The sequence below is a fragment of the Narcine bancroftii genome, chromosome 3 (genome assembly GCF_036971445.1).
Source record: "Narcine bancroftii isolate sNarBan1 chromosome 3, sNarBan1.hap1, whole genome shotgun sequence".
Classification (NCBI taxonomy): Eukaryota; Metazoa; Chordata; class Chondrichthyes; order Torpediniformes; family Narcinidae; genus Narcine; species Narcine bancroftii.
Window position 1 is genome coordinate 52,171,138 of NC_091471.1, and position 8,109 is coordinate 52,179,246.

Genomic DNA, 8,109 nt, shown 5'->3' on the forward strand with positions numbered 1-8,109 from the left:
ACAAATAAAACATGTTAGTTAAAAGTAAGCTACTTTTGTTTTAAGAAAGGGAGATGTAATGGTAGTGGTCCTGGTTGTAATTAGTTTGATTAGACTTGGCTGCCAACAGGGGGCTGACACACTGTATGCAAGAGCTGTAATGGAGACTTGCAGCCTCATGGCCTGCCTCAAGGTGCCATTTACATCAACTTTAAAGTAAAGAACCTTTTCCTTCTTCCACATGTTATCTAAAAACTCACACATATGAATACAAGATGAAACACCGACTAAATAAAAAAAAACAAAACAAATATTCATGTTACGCAAGGTGAAAAGAAAACAAGGCTTTTAATAAAATGTGCTTTGGCCCCCAGGGGGATGTAGGCTCCCATTTGGGAATGACTGCTCTAGAACATTGTCTCTCCTTAAAGAAAGATGCACTTGCCATAGGGAGGGCGAAGCAAAGATTCACTAGATTGGTTTCTGGGCTGGCATGTTTGCTATGTAAGTAGAGATTGACTCCAATGCACCTGTATTCTCTGGAGATTAGATGAATAAAAGTTGGTTTAATTGAAATTTACAAAATTCTTATAGGGATTTTCTTGGTGGATGCAGGAAAACTACACTGAAGTGGAAGGTTCTTGATGAATGCCACAACATGTTCAAGGGGCCAAATGGTCTTGTTCATCCCCAAATGTAAATGATCTTATTGATAACAAATCAATAAGATTTGTTATCAATAACAATAAATAGCTCATTGCAGAATCCATTAGTGAATGATTACTCCGTGTGAAATTGTAGAACACCTTGAGGAGTTGCTGTTAGAGGAAAGGATTAAACCTATAAAAAGTTGAATAATTGGAAAAGTTTTGGAAAAGAATCGTAAAATAATAACAGTGAAGCCTGCACTTAGATATCAAAAGAATTGCTTCATTATTTGAAGGATTACCTCCCACTGCAAAACTAATTAAGTGACATTTCACAGAAATTTGAAATTTAACCAATATGGGATTAGCATTTCTTCAGAGTTTGGAAAAATGTACTGGAAAAATGTCTCAGCAATCCATTTTCTCCTTTACTTTGAACATATTGTGTCAGTCAGTTGCATTTCCTCAAGGAAGGTGACATGTTTATGTTCCTTTTTAAGAAAGTTCAAAGTAATTTTTCTCTTTAGAAGGTGATTTGAGCCTTTCATAACAAATTATTTTAATGGAAATAAAGCACAAAATGAAAATATTCCCAAATATATAAATAGAAACATACTCACGGATCCACAGGAGGCATAGAGCCACATAAAGGAGTAAGGAGTTCATAAGGTTATACTTTGTTATTTTATACCTCTACGTTATGACTACCAGTGTTAGTGAGTTATGGGACATTTTTGGTCAAAGTGCCTTTCTTTGTAGAGGAAGTGACTGGAACTCCAAACTGATGCTGTGCAGCCAGATTTCCTGGAGTGAGCTGTAAAATATGTAAAAATAACATGTTCATTTGAACTCCTGTCTATCTGGTGAGATTGAACTCTGAATATGGGTTTTGATCATGTGGCAAATTACTTTGTTCTCCATTGTGGGAAGAGGAAATGTAATAGCTGAAGAGATATATCAAAAGAAAATATCTGAAGGGAGAAATCTGAAGCACATTGATAAAAAAAAAGTCCCATAGCTTTAGAAAAAAAAGTGTAGATGCCTAAAACTTGCTCATCAATTCATTGTCTCCTGATATTGAATGGACAGGATCTATTCTAAAGTTTTCTGAGACTGGATTATATAACGTGTCATATTTTTTTACAAACAGTTGCTTCATTGTTGTGTAATGAGATGCTCGCAAATTTTCTGTTATTGCATTGAAACCTGTAGTAAATTCTTCTTCTTCCCAGACTCTCTGCAAATTTTAACATGGTTTGTCAGACTATTCGACTTTACACCTCTTCTCTGTAATCCCGCGCTTTGGGACTCCCCTTTTTAAAATTTTCTTTGTTACCCTATTGTATCCATTCATATTCAGTAATGGATTCTCCTTCCTCACTTCTGTTAAATTCTTCAATATTCATGTTTCTCAGCAAAATTATCCAAAGTCAGAGATCAACTTGTACATCCAGATCTAATGTTTGTCAGCTTTCCTAACTATCCTCCTGCTTCCTCCTTGACAGACATCCCATTAACATCATCTGAGGTAATACATACATTTCTTTGATGGGCTGAGATTTTGCCTTCAGCTTCACTATAAACTGTATTCCATTCCCATTAATTTCATCATGCTCTCTGCTGTCTTTGTTGGTTTGGAATCTTGAGATTCTATTTTACATGAAGATTAAGTTTTTACCTCATATTATTTTCATTGCAGAGAATCCTAAACTTCATATTCATCATTCTGCTCACTTCCCTCCCTCCTTCAGTCACCTTGCCCATACTTTACTCACTTTAAATCTCAGTAGCATGAATGCTAACTTCCAAAAACTGGTGGGTTGAATCAAAGTTGGAGGTAAAGTGCAAAAATATCTGAAACAGGATACCAGCTAATTTCAAATGCACAGACATCTGGTTTCATGATGAATAATGGTACAAGTGTACCTTGTGGGAAGAAGACAATAATTTAAGAAGTAGAACAAGATCACTTTCTTTCAATGGACATTTACTATTTTATTTTTAACTTGGACCTCAGGAAGCTGGGAAGTGAAAATAATTGGGGAGGTATGGATTTGTGAGGCAGCTGGCTTTGCAGCATTAGTTGTGGTTAGGAGAAACAATGATATCTCTTCAGACAAACGAACTATCCAGTGAACCCAGAACACCAAAGCTGTGATGTGTTTGAATTACTTCCCAACCCCACAGTGAACATCATTCCATGTCCATTCATCAGTGAATACTCACAGCCTCTTGATAACCATTTGAATTTTCTAATCCTCTAATCACCATCCACCACTTTCATTGGACCATGCCTAACCATGAATGACACCCCTTGAACTTACTCTCATTCTCCCAAATGACAAACAAACTTATTTTCATAGATATCAAACTTGTGAACCAGCCCTGTAATCCAAAAGAACTCTTGTTGCAAATCTTGCTGTCAATGGGTGAAAAAATGGTATGAAAATATTTGAAGAGCTCTGAAGTTAAAATGTTCAGCTGATTTGCACGCTGGCTGAGCTCACTGGTCACATCCTGCCCGGAATGGGTTTCTGCACACGTTCTTCCATGGGAAAGCTTGTCCCCATTGGACTCACAAGGTCCAGCACTGTTCAGGCCCTAAAATGATTAGAAGCTGTTGACTTTGGCCCTGCGGTTGCATAAAGGTTCAGCTGATCCCTGCTGCAGACTTGCCATCTATCAGAGTTGTCACTGAGATTCAGTATTTGTGGATATTCACAAACATTCAAAAACACTCAAAAGTGATTAAGGCTCAAAAATACCACTGAAAATGTCAATGTTTATAAATTAAACATGCCAAAACATTTAAAAACACTAGGAAACAATCAACAACAGTTAAGTAGATTTAAATCATGAAATCAAAAGAAAGGAAGTTATCTTGCACTTGCACTTGAACCCTGCAGCCATTTCTTATCATCAAAATGAATGAATCTGCTCAACTTGTTTAACCGATGGATTTCCAGCCTTAAGATTGGGAAATATGTGGAACTTTATGTTCCATTGTTGGACTCTGGGAGTCGTGCAGTGTTATGAATAATTGTCTGGGGATCAATGATCAGTTGACCAGGTCTGTAAGAGGTAGGTTTTTCACACAGGGTGGTGGGTGCATGGAATGCACCAATGGCAATGGTGGTGGTGGCATGGAACTGAGAAAAATGGAGGAAATTTTAGGCAGTTGTTCGAGTAGGTTATTAGCTTGGTATAACACAGTAGGCCAAAGGACCTCTATTGTGCTGTAGATTTCCATGCTCTATGAATTAAACTTTTGCCTCAGCAAGATAATCTTGAACTTCTAACCCCATGTTGTGGGTAGAATCCAGTTGATCAGAATGGAACTGCTTAATTTTTTATGAGAAGATCAGAGTTCTCAGTTCATATGGAAAATTCATTCATGTTGAATTCCTACCACATTTCCGTCACTCTCCACATGGAACTCATCTCCAGACCATAATCCAGCCCAACATTTCCAATGTTTGAACATACATCATTCTCCATATTCTTCATTCTACGATATGCACATCGTACTCTCCACTATCCCGCTCACTAATCATTCCATAAAGATGCTAAATAAATGAGAACCAACTTCCCCTCCACCTCCATCTGACACTCACCAAACCCACAATCCCACCCATCACTCCCCCCAAGGAAATGCACAGGAAACTCAGCCAATTAAGGAGCACCAGGAAAAGTTCTGCTTTATAGAAGAAATAATCTGCTAGATAAAATTCTGCATGGTTTTCTCTGCTTTAATGTCCATGTATTATTATGAGCCATCCTCCTTGAATTGTATTCTGTGTCTATATGTTTGCAGTATTGAAATTTTAAATTTAAATGTAATGAATCAACACAATAGAATCTGAATCTGGCCATTGAAACGAGTGGTGCCCAATTACAACAAATTAACCTCCCAATCATGTACATTGCTGTAGGGTAGGAGGAAACCACATCACCTGGGAAAAACCCACACAATGTCTTAGAGACAGCATCAGATTCGAATCCCGGCTGCTAACTGGGCTGCAGTAATTGTAGCCAATTCTGCCCTTGGGGTTGCACCTCACATTCACTTCCACAGCCTTCTCTATCCACTGTTGATTCTTAGAATGCGTGGAGGGCCTCTCGGCCTCCCTAATTTGGTGGATTCCTTGTTCTTCAACAGTGACCAAGTTCTTCAGTGTTGCACTGGAAAAACATGAAACTGTATCCCTCCAGTTTTCCAAAAAGACACACTAAAATGCTGGAGGAACTCAGCCGGTCTTTCAGCATCCATAGGAGACAAAGATATATTACTGACATTTCAGGCCTGAGCCCTTCTTCAAGGACTAAGCAAAGAATTAGCAGAATAAGCACAAAGCAGGAAATATCAGGATAGAGAGGAGTCTAGACAAATAAAAGGTGTTAATTGGATATGATAAGAGGAGAGGTGAGAATTGATTATCTCTGTGTGAAAGGAGACAGGGGAAAAAGGAGAGAGACTGAGCTGTGGAAGGCGATGGGCAAAGAAGTGATATTAATGCCATCCAGTTGGAAGCCACCCATTCAGAAGATGAGCTTCATTCCATACAGTGTGGCACCAATTTGCAATGACCTCTGACTGACATCAACCATCAGCTGCAGTCATAGAGATTCTTCACATTCAGAGGTCCAGGTCAGCTTTCAGCAAGATTTGAAGTTGTGTTGATGCTCACATGTTGTTGTAAATGTAACAGCACTAGATGGAATGTAACATGATGATAATATGCAGACAGCAATGATTTTGTGAGCAGCCTGCATTGGACCGAGTGCATGAATATTAATTATGCATTGCAATCCAATGCCATGATATTTTTGTCTATCACCCCTAATCAAATAACCAACTCCATTTATTTTGATTTCTCAAATGATCATTTAATCTGAAATAGGAGGATCGGAACATGAAATAACTTTCTGGTGTAGTTGCCCCCTTGACAATTTTATGGAGTAAAATATTGAGAGGTACCTTTGCAAAAGCCATAGAATAGTAGTGGTCATGGGAGGTGGGGGTTGGGCGTGGGATGACCTTTCATTTCTCCAAGTACAGACTGAGACTGCAAAGAGGGAAGCGGTTTCTGAATGTGTTCAGAGAACATCCTTGATCACTACTTTTTTTCTTCTGGGAAATAAGCCAGGGTGGGCGGAAGAAAGATCAGTGCAGAAACATTTAGGAAACAGTAATCATAACATTATAAGGTTTAGAAGAGAGGTGAAAAAGGATGTGGACCATTCCAAGTTAAAAAGAGCCTTTTGAAGAAGGGCCAATTTCCAAGGTATGAGAACAGATCTGATCTGGGTAAATTGGAATCAAAGCTTTGCTGGCAAAATTGTAATTGAACCTTTGGAGGCCTTTTGGGTTGTGATATTTCAGCTATAGTCTCAAAACATTTCCATGTGGCAAAAGGATAGGGTAATTAAAGCCAGAGCTTCCTGAAGGACCTAAATGACAAAAAGGCAAATGGAGCAAAAATAAAGAGCATTTGATGGATATCAGGTGTTAACACAAGTGACAGAAAGTTCAGAGAAAGAATGATCAAGGAAGCAAAAGAGACAAAAATGCCCATGAGAAATGGATGGGAGTGAACACCAAAGGAAGCCAAAAAGATTCCCTGAATATATGCAAATGGCATCGGGCTACAAAAGGAGTGGTAGAGGTAATCAGTTCAGAAAGCAGGTTCATGGCCGAGATACAAAATGAATATTCTAAATCAGCATTTACCTTTTCTTCTTAGATCATCTCTCAGGATCAGGGAAGATCCTTGACTTCCAGTTAAGTTTTGTTGGTTATAAGGCTGCTGCTGAGGCCAGTGCAGAAACAACTGACTCTTCTCCAGGTGGGGGAAAGTGGTGACCGAGAGGACAGGTGGATAGATAGCTTGTGAAGCTATTTCCATTACTTACACAGAACCTCTGTCCACTCCTGATGTGTGGTGGTTAGGTTCTCAATCCCATCCCACATGTTCCTTTTTTCTTTTGAGCAATCATGGTTGAGAGCCAGTAGGGAAGCGTAACATCTTATCAATCTTTGTTTCTGTCCAGCCTGTAGCCTCTTCTCAGAACAATATGTCAACTTTTGCCATTGGGTAAACAAGCAATGTGTCCTGTGCAATATACTGATCAAATGCAGCCATGACTTCTATGCTTGAGATGTAAGACTGGGAGAAAGCACTAACATTGGTTTGTTTGCCCTTCCAATTAATTTAGAGGATTTTGCAATGACAGCATTTGTGGTATTTCCCTACAAATGAGATACCTGCTGAGAAATTTTAGAGCAGAGCAGGGATCATTCAGTCTTTTTCAAGGAAGGAGATGAGCTGGATCTCAGTAAAGGATTCAGAACTGGGTTGCCTGCAGATCAGTGACAAGTGGAGTTCCAGTGGGGTCTGTTCTTTGTGAAATTTATAAATAACCTGGACAAAAAATGAAGTTTGCAGATGGCATGGAGGTTGAAGGTGTAGATAGTGTAGAAGGTTGTTATAGGATTTTACAACAGAATTTTGTCAGGATACAGATTTGGGCAGAGAAGTGGCAGATGGAGTTCAATTCAGATTATTATGAAGTGATGCATTTTGTAAGGTCGAATATAGACAATAGGAGCTGGAGTAGGCCCTTCGGCCCGTCGAGCCAGCACCACCATTTTACAGATCATTTTCCAGCCTTATCCCCATAACCCTTAATTCCTTTGCCCACTAGAGTCTTATCTAACTCACTTTTGAACATAATCAGTGAATCAGCCTCTACCACCCTCTGTGGCAGAGCATTCCACAGATTCACACTTCTCTGGGTAAAAAAATGTTTTCTCATCTCTGTCCTAAAGGGCCTACCCTGTATTCTTAAACTATGCCCTCTAGTCCTCGTCTCCCCTATCATTGGGAACAAGTAATCCGACTTCACCCTGTCTATCCCCCTGATGATTTTGTATACCTCAATCATGTCCCCCCTCATCCTTCTAAACTCCATCGGATACAAGTCCAGTTTTTCTAGCCTTTCAGCATATGTCAACCCCGCCATCCCTGGAACTAACCTTATAAATCTGCGCTGCACACCCTCTATAGCTAGTATGTCCTTCCTCAAAATTGGAGACCAGAACTGGATGCAATACTCCAGGTGGGGTCTCACCAGGGCCCTGTACAACTGCAGAAGGGCATCTCTGTTCCTATACTCCAATCCCCTCTTTATGAAAGCCAACATGCCATTTGCCTTCTTCACAGCTTTCTGAACCTGCATGCAAGACTTCAGTGACCGGTGAACAAGTACTCCCAGATCCATTTGCTCTTCCCCACTCCCTAGCTTGTCTCCATTTAAATAATACTCAGCTTTCCTATTATTGCCCCCAAAATGGATAACCTCACATTTGCTTACATTGAACGTCATCTTCCATTCAGCAGCCCACTCCCCCAACCTGTCCAAGTCCCTCTGCATTTTCCTGACATCCTCCTCACACCCCACACCGCCACCCAGTTTCGTGTCA